General features: G+C 42.1%; 1 protein-coding gene across 10 annotated transcripts in view; it reads left to right on the plus strand.

The window, feature by feature from the left end:
• The window catches only part of LOC116842353 (CUGBP Elav-like family member 4), a 605,467-nt gene that overhangs the window by 438,929 nt on the left and 151,916 nt on the right, over positions 1-14,622 (plus strand). The window lies entirely within an intron of this gene.

Below are 14,622 nucleotides of genomic sequence, written 5' to 3' on the forward strand. Positions count from 1 at the left end.
TTTTCGTTACATAATAATTGAGTGATTATTATTAGACTGAGAGGACGAGCAAGAAAGCCAATATCGACTGTGCGCGACGCATGTACTTTACAAAAATTTCGCCGGTATTGCGCGCAGTATCAAACCAATTTCCCGTAATTAATCACAGTTATAATGAATTCGGCAGCGATATGGGCAATATGCAGCAAACGCGAACCTCCCTCAAAGGCAGCCATTGTACGGTCGGAAAATATTGTGCACGATGTATATATCAAAACTGTTATTTGAATTTTGCTTTTAACGAAATTTTAGAGAGTGGCAGAAATAAATCCAGTAAATGGAATTCTGCGAAGAGAAACGTTAATGAAGAGAAGAAAAGAGAGAGAGAGAGAGAGAGAGAGAGAGAGAGAGAGAGAGAGAGAGAGAGAAAGAATAGAGTTTATTATCTTCTATGCCATAGGATATAAATATTCCCTTAAGTATACAAAAAAAGAAGACAGATATGGTTGCAAACTAGTATAAAGACATGCAATCAGAAAGAAACTATAATGATAATGCGCAGTAAAAATAAGTATTGTAACAGTATAGGTAACAATTATATATTTTTTTATTTTATTATATATAACAGAATAAAGTGTGTATATAACCAATTAAAGAAATAATGCAGTGAAAACAAATTGAGATACATTGTGTCAGGTTGCTCCTTAAACTATTAAAAATAGGAAGATAAAGGAACAATAAATAGTAATATGTAATATTGACAAAGAAACAGAGAGAGAATGAGAAGGAGGAAGTGGGAAATATAGAGAGATATATGGGGAGAGATTATATTTTTCTCGCCAACCCTTCGTCAGTGAACAAACATAAACACACGACATAAACAATTTTCGTTTCTTTGTGCCGCAAACGCGTAAACGGATGTACGCGTTCCGACCAATAAAATAACGTTTAATCATTATCAACCTCCCTCTCCCACACACGCGGAAAATCGCACAGAACCGATATAATACATGTTACACGTCTCTATAATTAATTTCAATTTCAGACACTTCTAGAGACCGCGGACTTTTATGAAAGAATTTTCAATGTAGCCATGATAACCCGCGGGATAATTTCAGCCGCAATTAGTCAGACAGTGACTCTTTTATAACGTTGAGAAATAATTGACACGAGCCAGGCAGGTAGAAACGATAGTCGCTAATAAATAGACAGTACATATTCCTGCACATGCATACACACACACACATACTGACGCGTGCCCGTTCGAGCGAATTTACACGATTCACCCTCGATAATTGCCTCGGATGAATCGCCAAAAATGTACGCGCCGAATCAACGGATTTTTGTATGGACGCTGCGTCGGAAATTAACTATCCAGTGCGCGACTAGATGCACTTGCGCACTCGTGACTTCTTAATGCGTCCGGAAATCGTCGCTGTCGACGTTCCAGCGTTAACGTGAAGTCGTTACTCCGCGGAAGAACGATATGTAATCCGGATACGTAAGAATTTTCAATTGTTTCATCGTGGACACAGACTCGTCTCGTCTCCTACGTGATCTCGTCGCGAGTCGTACTTCTGTTCGCACTTACCTGTATTCACACTATCGAAAAGTTCAGTTCGATTCTTCGACCCTCGCATGGCACACATGTTTTGGGCACTTCAATCTGCCACACGGTTGAGGTTGTCCTTTTTTCGTTTTTATTTACACTCTGCAATAACAGACCTGTAGAAAATGACAAATGTACTATCGAGTTTGTACACGGGAAGAATTTTATAGTAAAAATTACTGCAGAGTTTCGTAACCGAGCAACAGATCGACATTCTGTAGGAACTCGCTCTATCCTTTCATTTCATATGTGCTATTTATTATTTTGAGAAGTAGAATGTGCTATTAAAACATTTACTATGTTTCTAGCTGTATTTCTAGCGAAATTTACTATATTCTTTAACAAGAAATTCTCTACTGACAGAGTATTCTTACTATTAAACTATTAAAAACATGGTAAAATTGAAGAGAATTTGTATGAAAAGAAAATAATTTCTCCCTGTAAAATAGAATCGTATGTAGAAATTATCGCAATTGTTCACTGAGGTATTTATTGCAAATATAAAGAGAAGCAGAATGAAACATGAATTTACATAAAAATCTATAAGTTTGCTGAGAATGGATTTAAGAAATTGAGATTTTAAGATTTTTTATCAATATTTGAATCATTAAGAAAAAAATTGCATATTTTAATTCGTCAGAAAATATATGTAGGTATACAAAAATATATCATCTCTTTTAAGTTAAGAAGGGAGAATAAAATTATTAATAATTTCAAGTCTTTGCGGTATTAATCTATTATAACGCGGATTTTAAAAGTATTACAAAGATTGTTATATCTGAATCATTTTTGTTCGTGATTAAAGTTTTATGGGACAGGAAATTTGGTCTTGTGTGATATAACTCGAAATAAATAAACTACTTACATAAATCTTTTCTTATACATTATATTCAATGCGAAGAACCAAAATGTAGTGAAAAATCAGTTTTATTTTAGACTTTGACACTTTAATTTGGCGCACTGGAGTCAGAAACGACTCCATAGCAACTTTGTCTATTTATTATATGACAAGTAATCGAGGTGACTCAACCTTATATTCTCACTCCAACTACACGACATTTTTAGCACATCAACCGGAAGTCTTCATTCCACTAGGTTGCGAGTAATTCAAAATTCAAAATCGAGTGGGTCGAAAATCCGACTCCAATGTGCCAGATTATAGTTGAGAACTACATTCTATGGAAACGTGATATTTATCGATCCAACAATTGCCGTCGTTATCTGTCACTTTTCATTAACTTTCTGGCGGTAGAACATTTAGCGCTCTTGTTTGTATTGCATATGCATGACGTTCTTTGCTAAAAATCTAATCGATCCTTTCAACTGTGTTCGCACGAAGTCTACACTGCACATAATTGGCTGCAGAGCGCAATTATAAGATTCCACGTTCGCGATAAACGTGTACCTTTTTCTTCCCACGTTATCGAAAGGAATAAGGAATACGCGGCGCGCGTATCACAATTAGTGCTTGATGGATTTACGTTAATGGAATGCTTCGTTAATACAGCCGTAGCTGAGAACGCGCGCGCACAGGAGCTGTGCGTTTGAAGTAAAGGAAAATACTTAACGAATATTTCCTGAAGGCTCCGTCTTTGCTGGTTACTTCGTAAACTGCGAAACAAGCTCTAATGCTTCATTCCATTGCGCGCGCGTCACGGTGTGCGCTACGGTCTCAACTTTTAATATATTTTTCATTAATTTATTTCCCCCGCTCCTCGTTATTACAATTCAGGCGCCGTAGGTTCAGCGTAATGGAAAAATGTCCTCCGGTTCGCAGCGGGGTGGTACCTACTGACGTAATTGCAGCCGCTCCGCTCCGCGTTAACGAAGTCCCCCAAGTTGGCACAATTAAAACGTAATAGTAGTGCGTCTTTCCTCCTGCGAATACCGGGCGCCCGCGCCGCTATCCGGGATAATCGAACGGTTCGACTTTGGTTCCTTATTAAAGCGGAAACAACTCGTCCGCATGCATCATCATGTATGATTTTGAAGATTTGATTCGGTTGAATATTGCGCAAGGATAGACTGAGAGAAGGAATACCCGCAAAATAAGAAATATTTATTTGATGAGCACCAACACACGGAGAAAATATTAAAAGTAAAAGTTACAACAATTTTAGTAGTTCGGGACTAGAATGGTACTATTACGGAAATTATAACAAAACTTAGTAAAAATGATAAATAAGTAAGAGTTTATGGTAATTTTTACTATGTTCTTTTACAATTTTCTATTTTCTTACTATATTTTATTACAATTTAATAGTGCCAGTCTATTTCCGGGCTACTAAAATTGCATTGTAATTTTTACTACAATATTTTTTCAATATTCTTACAATATTCTATATTATTACATTATTATTCAATATTATTCAATATTATTACAATATTCTATTAAACAAAAGACTTAAATGAATGTGTTATAGTTCCATCGAATTTTTCATTCCTCAGGTATTTTTTCTCTCACAGTGTACGTATGCGCTTGTATGTTTCCTTGAATAGAAATTCAAGCGAAAAAACGTCGGCAAAATGGCCAAGTTTATTACTTGAATGTTCGACCAAACTCTCATGTTTCCTCACATGCGACACACAAACTTACAATTGTGATTGTAAACGCAACAACGCGAGGCGTATGAAATGCTGTGTTTCTCGGTGCCGGTTTTTCCCAAACTGCTGTGTGCAATTTAGCTCTCCTCATACATTGCCTGAACTTGCGTCCGGCAAAAACTTTCCGATGACGAGATTTTAATGAAAACATTATTTCCTGCGCGTCTCATATGTTTATTATTTTACCTGCTGACAGGGAGAACAATTTTTTGATCAGAAGATCGACAGTCTGATTAAAATTTAATATTCCGTACAGAATCAATATACGTATCGTGTTTCCCGTAGCCGCCCGCCGCATCGGTATACCGATATACCGGGTACGAAAAACGCGTATCGGGCATTGAATTTAATGCGCATGCATATGAATCATTTAACGGATGCGTGATAATTAAATTTCGCGGAGCGATCTTGAAATGTATGCATGCATTTAATTTTGTTGGAAACCTGACGCACGCGTCGATTAGCTTAAAAAATTTATGGAGTCACGCATGTAATTACACTTGCAAAGTAGAATCTATTTTACTGGTTCCGATAACCGATACTCTCCGACTGCTTCGCAGAGCGATCGGAAACGTTACATTTTCGGCAGACGGGAACGAAATTAAGAAAAAAGAAGTACTCCGTCTGTCTGTAATTCTCATGTCCTAAGAGATCATAGGTCGAAAAGGTAAAGTCGAATTTGCAATATTTGTCCTTGACTACTCTACCTAAGGTCAAATTAATAAGATCAATAAATATATCTTTTTAAAAAAGAACATTTTGCGATCACCTTTACACTGTTGCTCTCACGACAAATACATGAGCAAAACGCATGATCAACATGACGCTTGGACGAACTTGACCCAGCCACTCTTAAAGAAGAGGGAGAATGATAGACAGAGGTAAAATAAGTCGGTTGTTAGTACGCAAATATGCACACATATATATATATATATATATATATATGTTTTATATAACAAGATATATGAGACCACGATAGCCAGATACTATTCCGGGTACGGAAACTTTCAAGTTTGAACAATTAAGACGAGAACGCAGCGACGTGGCGGCTTCCCATTGCGTTTCGGTCCTCTTCGGCGTTCCGTAACGATACCTTGGGGCAAAGTTACCGTCACTTCGAGCCGTTTATGGGTTAATCCAGCAGTCCGCCATTTGAACCGTACCGTAAAGGCATAAAGCTTTCTTGTCTCGGAGCGAGGAGCGGTCTCTTTCGAACCCCAATGGCGTAAAGGACGCGCCTAATGCACAAATTACACATCATCCCCCAACATCCGCAATTTTAAGACACGCGTATACGATTAGACGATGAGATGCGTATTATTAATCCTTGCAGGTGCAAATTTGCATCGATTTCTTCAGAAAGTGACTTTCGGGATACAATCAGATCTATTTTTCACTCTTATTTTTTTTGTTGGCTTTTATATCATCGTCGTCAAATTTCTGATGTTCTTTTCTTATATTAAAAAAATAAACAATTGAAATTGATCAATTTGCGCGCGCGGCACCAAGTTATAAATCGACGAAAATTGTCGATGCAAATTTACACCTACATACTCTCTTGGTGTTTTCCCTCATATTTTTTGAGCTATATAATACAATCTGAGTGTATCAGACACGGGCAACTTTGAACCACCGTCTAACTTTGTTGAAAATCAATATTTTTGAACGTGTTTCCTCCCAGAGATACATTCTGCGAGAAAAAAGTATCTGACAAATAATAAAAAATATTTGTTCAGTGAGTAGCGATAACGTATTTACTTAAGTCCAAATTGTTTTATTTAAATAGGATAAACCATTGTTTTCATGAAAAGCTCAGCTTCTAAGAAAATATTTTCTCACTCGAAAAATCTGTCATGTTGGTGTAAGTCATGTTGGTGTAAGCAAATTTTTAGTACCTGCTGTATAAATATTTTTATCTCAGATTTTTTTCTCTCAGTGTGTAGAGAAAAACCTCAGCTATATATAAGGTATATCGACGCAATAGAATCTGCAGATTGACGCTATTTTGAAATTCTTCCGGAACCTTGACGAGAGTGTTGCCGAGTGATCGAATGCTCGTTCAGGTCTCGTTGAGGTAGCGTTGCGCGCGGAGGGTGAACGTCAAGATTACGTAACGCGGGAAAATTATCGCAACGCAAACGAAATGAAGCGGCGTCGCGAAGTAACGTGAGGAGACATCGTTAGGAGGTGAACGACTCCGAGCAAATTTACGTAACGTACACTCCCGGATCGCGATAACGCAATTACGAAGTAACAATAATTAATGACGAGTCGACGTCCGCCTGCTATCGTGACGAAGTATCGCGCACCGTGCCCGGCAGAGCCAGCGAGTCTCCAGTTTTTACACGTCTCTTTAACACGGCGCGTAACACGGCGGTAATAAAAATTATATTATCCATGACCTCTGACACATAACGTAGCCGAGTCTCGGTGCTCGCGTGCGAGACATCGTATGTCAAAAAAAGAAAAGAAAGAAAAGAAAGAAAAAAGGCACGCTCTATCACGCGATCGGACACGCCGATCCACGTGTTCAACACTGTCAGGCCGAGCTCTCGAACTCCTTGTTAAAACTTTGCCCTCCTATCTCCTTTCTTCCTTTCCTCTGCCAGTCACCCTCTCACCCTCGCCGGCCCACTCTCAGGTCGATAATCGTCGAGCACCGATCACGGCGCGAGCGAGATATAAATGTCCTTCTTTATCGGGCTCTCGAAATCCCCGGCAGTTCCCGTCGTGTCTCGCGATACTTCGCCGTCCTTCCTCTCCCCCCCTTTCTTTCCTTTCTTTCGCTCCCGTCCAAAACTTAATACCCTCGAGTCTGAAAGGCTTAATCTCTCCGCTATTACTCGTTCTTTTCCCTCGTCATCCATTAAAGCGAGCCGGGATGGTTCGGACGGACGTTCGAGAGGTGGCTGATACCGGAATCGATGGAACTAATATATCCGCGGAATCAGTCACTGCACGCGTGTGCGTCAGCGCCGACGGTAACAGCCGCCGCGAGAGGAGAACCACCGTGCCGTGGCACGGCAGGTGGAAGAAAAAGGGCGGCGAGAAACGAAGTAGCGAAAAGAAGGAGGACAAGAGGGAACCGCCGGGCGGGGCAGGGGATAGACGTATTAAGGAATTGAATCCGGGAGAGCGCTAGAGCCCGCTGCTGCCGGATGGAGCCGCGTAGTTTCGAGGTATCGCCTTCGCTGCGTTCCGGCTATCGCTCATGGCACGCCTCGCTGAACGAGACCACCCACCCCTTGCCACCCTTCTTACTTTCTCTCTCTTCCTCTCTTGCTCTGTGGCGTGCGTCCACGAAGAACACCGTCGACATATTGGACGGCCGACACCGAAGGCCGTAGCTCGCCATGGGGCTTCCGCGATGCGGTCATCCATCACGTCGTCATTACGGCGTAGTAGCCGGCTACGTTCCCGGCGCCGATGTTTCGGTCTTCACGCCCGATCGGCGCGGTGAGAGCCCGCTCTCTCTCTTTCCTCGCCTTTTTCCTTCCTCGCGCTACGTAAGTGAGTACATGCGGAGTTGCGCGAGCGAATCCAGTAATGACGCTTCGCGAGACTGAATTGCGGCCCAACGGATTAACGCGCGCGCCTCCGCTCTCTCCTCACCCCGGAACTCTCCTCAGCCGGCTTCCCGCCGAATGCGATTTGTCGACGCGAAGGGTGCGCGCCGAGGGTGAACCACGGGTCGCCGTGACTCCGCGCTGTGACGCGCTGCAGCGCGTCCGCGACGGAGAGTAGTGGACGCACGAAACGTGCCGTGTACGTGACGCGACTCTGTCGCGAGTTTCCGCGCGCGTGGTTCGCAGTTGGAACTGCGTCGACAGGTTGTGCCAATCTCGACGGTCCCGCGGGGGTAACGGCGTGTCGCGGTGCCTTTCATTTCAAGCGTAACGTAAGCGCCCGCCGGACGGCCGACGCGAACGCGTCGAGGCATCCTCTCGTCTCCCCCGCCCCTCCCTCTCCCTCGCCCCTCTACCGCCCTTCACTCTCGGGCGACTGTTGAAACTGTTGTAAGAGAGAAGTATTATTATCCGGGGAAATCTGGCGGCGTCCCCTCGAGATGTCAGATCGGTCACGTTCGGATGGAAACGCGCCGGAAGTTTCTCCGCTTCGCGACTCCTCGAGAAGCTGACCGGGTGAGGGCATGGAAGAGCGCGAAGAGCGGGGTGAGCAGGAAAGAGAGAATGAGAGGAGAGGGACGGACTATGCTCTCGCTATGCATCAATCGTAGGGTGAAAGAGAGAAAAGAAAGTAAGGGAGAGAAAAGAAGCGAAACACTGTCCGGACGAGAGACGACGAGGCGTAGAGGGACGATATCTGCGAGTCGATATCGACGAGATTATGATCTTCGTGGATGTCTTGGAAAAAAGGTCGAAGGTGGAAAGATTATAATAATAATATAACAAATAAGATATATGTACGTACATGCAGATGGGAGGAGGGAGTGGCGATCGATAAAGTTATTTTCAAGATGTTCATTATTAGCGCGCAGTTGTAATGCCGTAGACGACGACGACGACGACGACAACGACGACGACGACGACGACGATGACGACGCGGCGGCGGCGGCGGGAGAACCTTATAAGCGCGATATATGGCGTATATCATGTGCCGGGGCGAGAGTAATGAAGAGAATCCATACTCTCTCTCTCTGCGCCACCCCCGGCTTTGTTTCTTAATCCGAAGATAAAACAGGGACACGACTGCGTGCGCGAGTGAAATGGAGCGAACATCAAGATAAAGTAGCTCGTATTTCCTTAGAGTAAGAAGGATCGAATGCGCTATAAAATCCGGCCCGGAGTCGGAAGCACGAAAGGCGAAGTGTTCCTCATCCTTCGGGGAACGTCGCGAGGGTTACCGCCGCGGGGAGACTGGAGCGTTTCAGCCGGCCAGACGGCTGAAAATTTAAATAAAGCTCGTCTTATTTTTTTCTCGCGTAGTTCGGCGCGACCGGGAGAAGAAATATTCGACGGAGGAAGTTGCCGAGAAAATGAAGAAAGAAGCAACTCTATTTTGGTTCATTTCCAGCTTAATTGAAAAATATGAAGCACATCGGAGAAGATTTGCCCTCCCCCCTACAGGAAACAGATCGCTACGGTGTTGCATCGGAATACGAAACTAACTGTCCAGCAATGGCGGAAAAGTAAAGCTTCTAATTATTCCGTCATCTAAGACTTTCATTAATTTACATCAATTTGCCGATCGGCGAAATATAAAATAAATGTAAGTGAAATAATATTTTTCTGTGCCTACAAAAGTTGCGCTCCGATTTTCATGTTACATTTCGTACGATATATTGTTTTGCATTTTGATAATTATCTATCCTATCCCGCATAATTATTCACAAATTTTCTTTAATTAATATCTCGATAATTATTGCAAATATCGTAAAACGGTATAGGATTTTTACGTTTATCTTAATCCATGTGCCTTCACGAGAGTTTCGAAGATTGTTCTAGGACATCTCTCTCTTTCTCTCTCTCTCTCTCTCTCTCTCTCTCTCTCTCTCTCTCTCTCTCTCTCTCTCCCTCTCTTGTGTGTATATATATGTATATATATATATATATATATATATATTTATATATAAAAGATCCTATAATTATCACTAGATCATATAATTTTTACTAGAAAATTCTCTACCGTTTCACGAGACAAGCCGAACTCATTAATCTGTCGATCGTGGCGGGGATCGCGGGAAAAAGGGAGCGTTCGTCGGCGAATTATTACGGATGCAGGGCGAGTATCTTCGCCGCGCGCTTTTGCGTCGCTCGATTAGATTAGGCGCGCGAGCAGAGCGGCAGCCGAGGGAGCGCGGAATACGTGACTTACAATAATTAATACAAACAATCGGCGTCGTTTGCCGGTGCGTCGCACGCCTAACGGCACGTGCGCGTCGCGCGGCCGGGCGTGTGTGTGTGTGTGTGTGTATATTCGCCGTGTCGGATGTATTCACACGGTACGAGTACACGGGTATCGGACGTCAATCGCGAGCCCATTGGTTTCAAAGCGGGCGCGTGAACGCGGTCTAATAAAGTTTAGCTTCCGCGCCATGCCGTCCGCGCGGATTTGTCACGTCGCGCCACGTCGAACGTGTTCCCCGGGAAACAGCAATGGAAAATCAAAAGCCGCGGGAGCGCGCAGCCGGGAGAACAATGTTGCTGCACATTGGGAGTGTGCTCGCAACCTCGCGCCTCGTCTTTTTAGGCTTCTCCTTTGTCCTCGCATTAAACTTCTCGCGCCGATGATGGCGGAGCTGCGCGCACCAGAGGGAAAACACAAGCCAACCGGGCGTTATTCAGCTGTAAAAAAGAAAGTAAATAAACATCGCGAAATGTAAAGAGCGGGATGTGATGTGTTGCCGCGACCTCGATGGCGAATAGGCGCGTTATCAAATATTTATTTGCGCACTGAAAGGTCAGGCCGGCGTTTCCGCTGAAACGTGCGTTGCGTATGCATCTGGAGCATTGAATTATTGGCGCAGGAAGTCGCGCTGGAAAGCTTACGATATTAGAGTATTTAATACGCGTGTATTGTATTTTCGCAGTGCGGCAGCGGTATTACAGAGACGGGTATACGTCAATCTGACAGTCACTTCGTCTCAATCGTAAGAATTATATCCCTTATACGTAGTTCGCACCCGTGCTTACCACTTAGAAAAATAATGTAAAAAATAAAGAATTATCAAATTCGCTCACTACCAATAATATATATCTTCTTGAATCTCAATTATTTTTTAAAACAGAATAAACAGTTATTTCCATGAAAAGTAACAGTTTCAGAAAAATGTTTATTTTCCCATTTGAAGGAAAGTTTTTCTCAACGTAGAAATATATGCGTCGAGGTACAAATGGATATGTTATCGCTATCCATCGAATATTTTTTATTTTTAGATATTTCCCCTCTCAGTATAGAGAAGTACAAAAAGAATTATCGAAATGTACTCAAAACAGTGTGTCGTGCGAAATGTAACATGAAAATCGGAGCGCAATTTTTAGCAGGCATAGAAAAATATTATTTCACTGTTAGAAAAACAATAACTTTCCTTTTTTCAAGAAATGATTATCTTTAACAATATTGAAATATTTTCTTAATAAAAACCTTAATATATATCTTAGAAAACCTCCATTATTATTTCACCTCCATTATTTCACATATACTCAAAAGAAGAATTTATTTTCTTTGCAAAAATATTATAAAACTTTCTAGAAGAAAATTTTGATTCGAGATAACAAGTTTCCACGTAGCAAGCAAACTGAATTTTTGTTTTAATATTTTTGATTGAAATATACTAAACTCACTAGGATTCAGAAAGTATTTTGAATAAATTTAACGAAAGTTTATAGTAGTTTTGCAGATATATAAATTTATGTAGTACATGAAACAAGCAACATTTATTTGAACGCAGTATGCATTTTTCTGTGTGTAAATTTGTTGTTGCATAAATGTAACAAAAAATTTACATTTTTGTACAATGCAAATTTAGTGATTAATTCAAAACAGTGTATTTGCTTCATAAATTAATGAAAAAACAAATTATGAAATTCTCATCACTCACGTCGTGATAATCATAAAAACTCACTTGGGACCCGACGCAACTCCGTCGCGCCTTATCCCTAAAAACGGATAAAAATCTCTGGGGTTTGCTGTCACTCTTTGGGGAAAAAAGAAAAAATGTGGAAAAATTGCACGTGACGAAATCACACCGTATTTCGCGCGTGGACACATAGATATTTCATGCATTCGATTCGATGACACGTCACTGCAATTATGGTCGGCCGCTCGTTCTTTCCGCATTGACCATTCGGCCGCGCGACTTCCGGCCAGGTGGCGAAGCTTGTTTCTATTTTTACGTGCTATACACCGAGCTTATGCGCATTGTCGCTTCGAGCAGCGCGGGATATCAAGTATCACGCTTCATCCATGTTTCGCGCTTTTGATGGCACGTACGTCACCGGCTAACAATGAGAGGTAACAGAACGCCGTACAGTTGCCGCATGGTACTTTTGATGTTTACGGCCGTTCTCTCCAGGTGATGGAGGAAGAGGAGGACCTCCTATCCACGTAGCGTCGGGTCAATTTTACGCGGAGCCTAGAAACGCGTAATAGTAATATATTACGGCTTCTTCGCGCACAGAGCGCAGGTTCTTTAATCTCTGGTACGCCCGCCCACCCAGCATTAATCTATCCTGGTCATAAATTCACGCGAGCGCAGGTAGCGCGTCAAAATGCGTATTACAATACAAACACAGGCAGCGGCGGGCGAGATAGCAAAATGTTTACGCGCCGCACGTACACGAGAGAGTCGCTGCTGTAATGATACTGCCACTTACGTAAGAGCATCACGATTAATAAGCAGAGATAGATTACGATACGATACTGCGAGCGCGAGCACCGGCCGTTAATCATCGTAAAACGATTCTCGAATTAATTATCAGAATTCCAGCTCCCTCCTCCTCGTATCGTCCAGGAAGATTGAACGGCGCATGCACCGAGGACGGCCGTAATAATACGAAAAGTTTTCCATGCAAACAAAATTTTCGTTATTTACGTCATCATCGAACTCCGCGCTTGTCATCCATTAATCGACGCATCCTAAAATTCAGCAAACAGCGTTTAAAATGGTAATCAACACGATCATTTGTCCAGCGCGCAAAGTAATTGCGGGGGAGAAAAAAAGTTAATAAAGCGTTTCCTCGCGTTATTTTAAATTCACGAATAAACAATCGCACCTGTCTCCTCCACGCACACACGCAAATCCCCGAGAACGTAATATTGTTACGGATATAAGCGTCCTAAAAGTAGAAAGAGCGACCTCTTCCCAGCCAGTGACTGGCTAGGAATTGTGGTTACTGGCTAATTTCTAGCCCGTTTAGGCGACACTAGCTTCGCCAGTAACTGGATAATAATGGATCGTTTACAACGTGGGTTGCAGTTACACTTTCAACTCCGAATTAATTATATTAATTATATTCATTCGGAGAATTAATCGCAAGAATAATTTTTTCTCTTTCATTATTGTTTCTAGTAATGTAACGATGATATCCGATTTTTTTCATAATTTTCACAATAAAGCATTTTGGGGAAATCAAAATGTTGTTTCAAAGAAACAACCCTTTGATATGCTGCGTTATTTTCAGAGCAAACTATATTCTGCATAATAATAATTTTCATATATCGTAATAACCCAAGCAGCACATGAAGCTTTAAAACAGCTGCGATAACATTGTCGCTGCATAAACCGTAGAATTTTTGTCTAGCACAGTAACTGCCATATAATGATTATGATGTTTTGACAACGTTGTAGCAGCAAAAGTGGGACATTTTTAGGTTTTGAAAACTTAGCCGTAATCATTTAGCTGCACAGCTGTTTTGTAAAAGGTTACAATCTTTCGTGTAATTACAACCGCAAACATTGGCCAAGAAACATTGGCTAGTATTTTCCGAATTTTTACGAGGAAAACTTGAAGAACCAAAAAATTGTCCAACACTTACTAAACATTTCTTATTGTCTGATTCCTGGCTAATGATTAGTCAAGAAATACTGGTTAATATTTTTCTGTCCAGCTTCTGCACAGTTACTAATAAATCCTAGCCAATAAAAGACTGGCCAATTTCTTGATTGGGAACCAGTTTTCTCTGGAGATTCTTCCGCTCGGGATTAACGTGAACTAACAATTCGCGCGGCAAACATTTGAGAGAGCGGGGTTTAATCCCCGCTATTGGTAAACTCGGGCGGAAGAAGTTTCGGGACCGAAGTTCGGCTGGTGCACGCGATGGATGCAAATGAGTGCCGCACCGGTAAAGGCTTATTCCCGCGCGTTCGTCAGATACGTGTTTGCGGTTGATGACGTCACGTTTCGTATGGGGATAACGGTATGTCGGGCTCCCCGGAGGGGAATGCCGATGTGCTGTGGTCAGTAGTCACGTCCGCCCTTAATATTACACCCTTAAGTCCACGAGCCACACGCTCACAATTAAGAGCGGGCCTCGCCCAGGTCGGAATCGTCTCACGTGCCGACTTCCCGAAGAAAACCTTCTCCGCGGAGCGGCTTCGGGATTATTAACGACCGCATTAATACAAATCGATCTCCGTCGCCAAAAAGGATACACGTCGTAATTAACGCGATCGATTTTGCCCGACAGAATTGTCATTTACGACATGAATCATTTGTATGATTAATTATTAGGACCTTAACTTAGTTTCCGCCCAAAAAATACTGAGAAAAAGCATTTATTGTAAAAAATTTATTTAAATTATTTCAATGAAAGTATTTTCCATCACTTTCTACAACTTTTTGCCATCTTTCTGGCAACTGGGCGATACCATCTCGATAAAACGATGTTTGTTTCGAAGCAATCCATTCGTCCACCCATTCTCGCACTTCTTCAACATTTCGGAAGCGTGTACCACTCAAGCCGTGCTG

The sequence above is a fragment of the Odontomachus brunneus genome, unplaced genomic scaffold (genome assembly GCF_010583005.1).
Source record: "Odontomachus brunneus isolate Ranch 3 - 2012 unplaced genomic scaffold, Obru_v1 Obru_scaffold_024, whole genome shotgun sequence".
NCBI lineage: Eukaryota > Metazoa > Arthropoda > Insecta > Hymenoptera > Formicidae > Odontomachus > Odontomachus brunneus.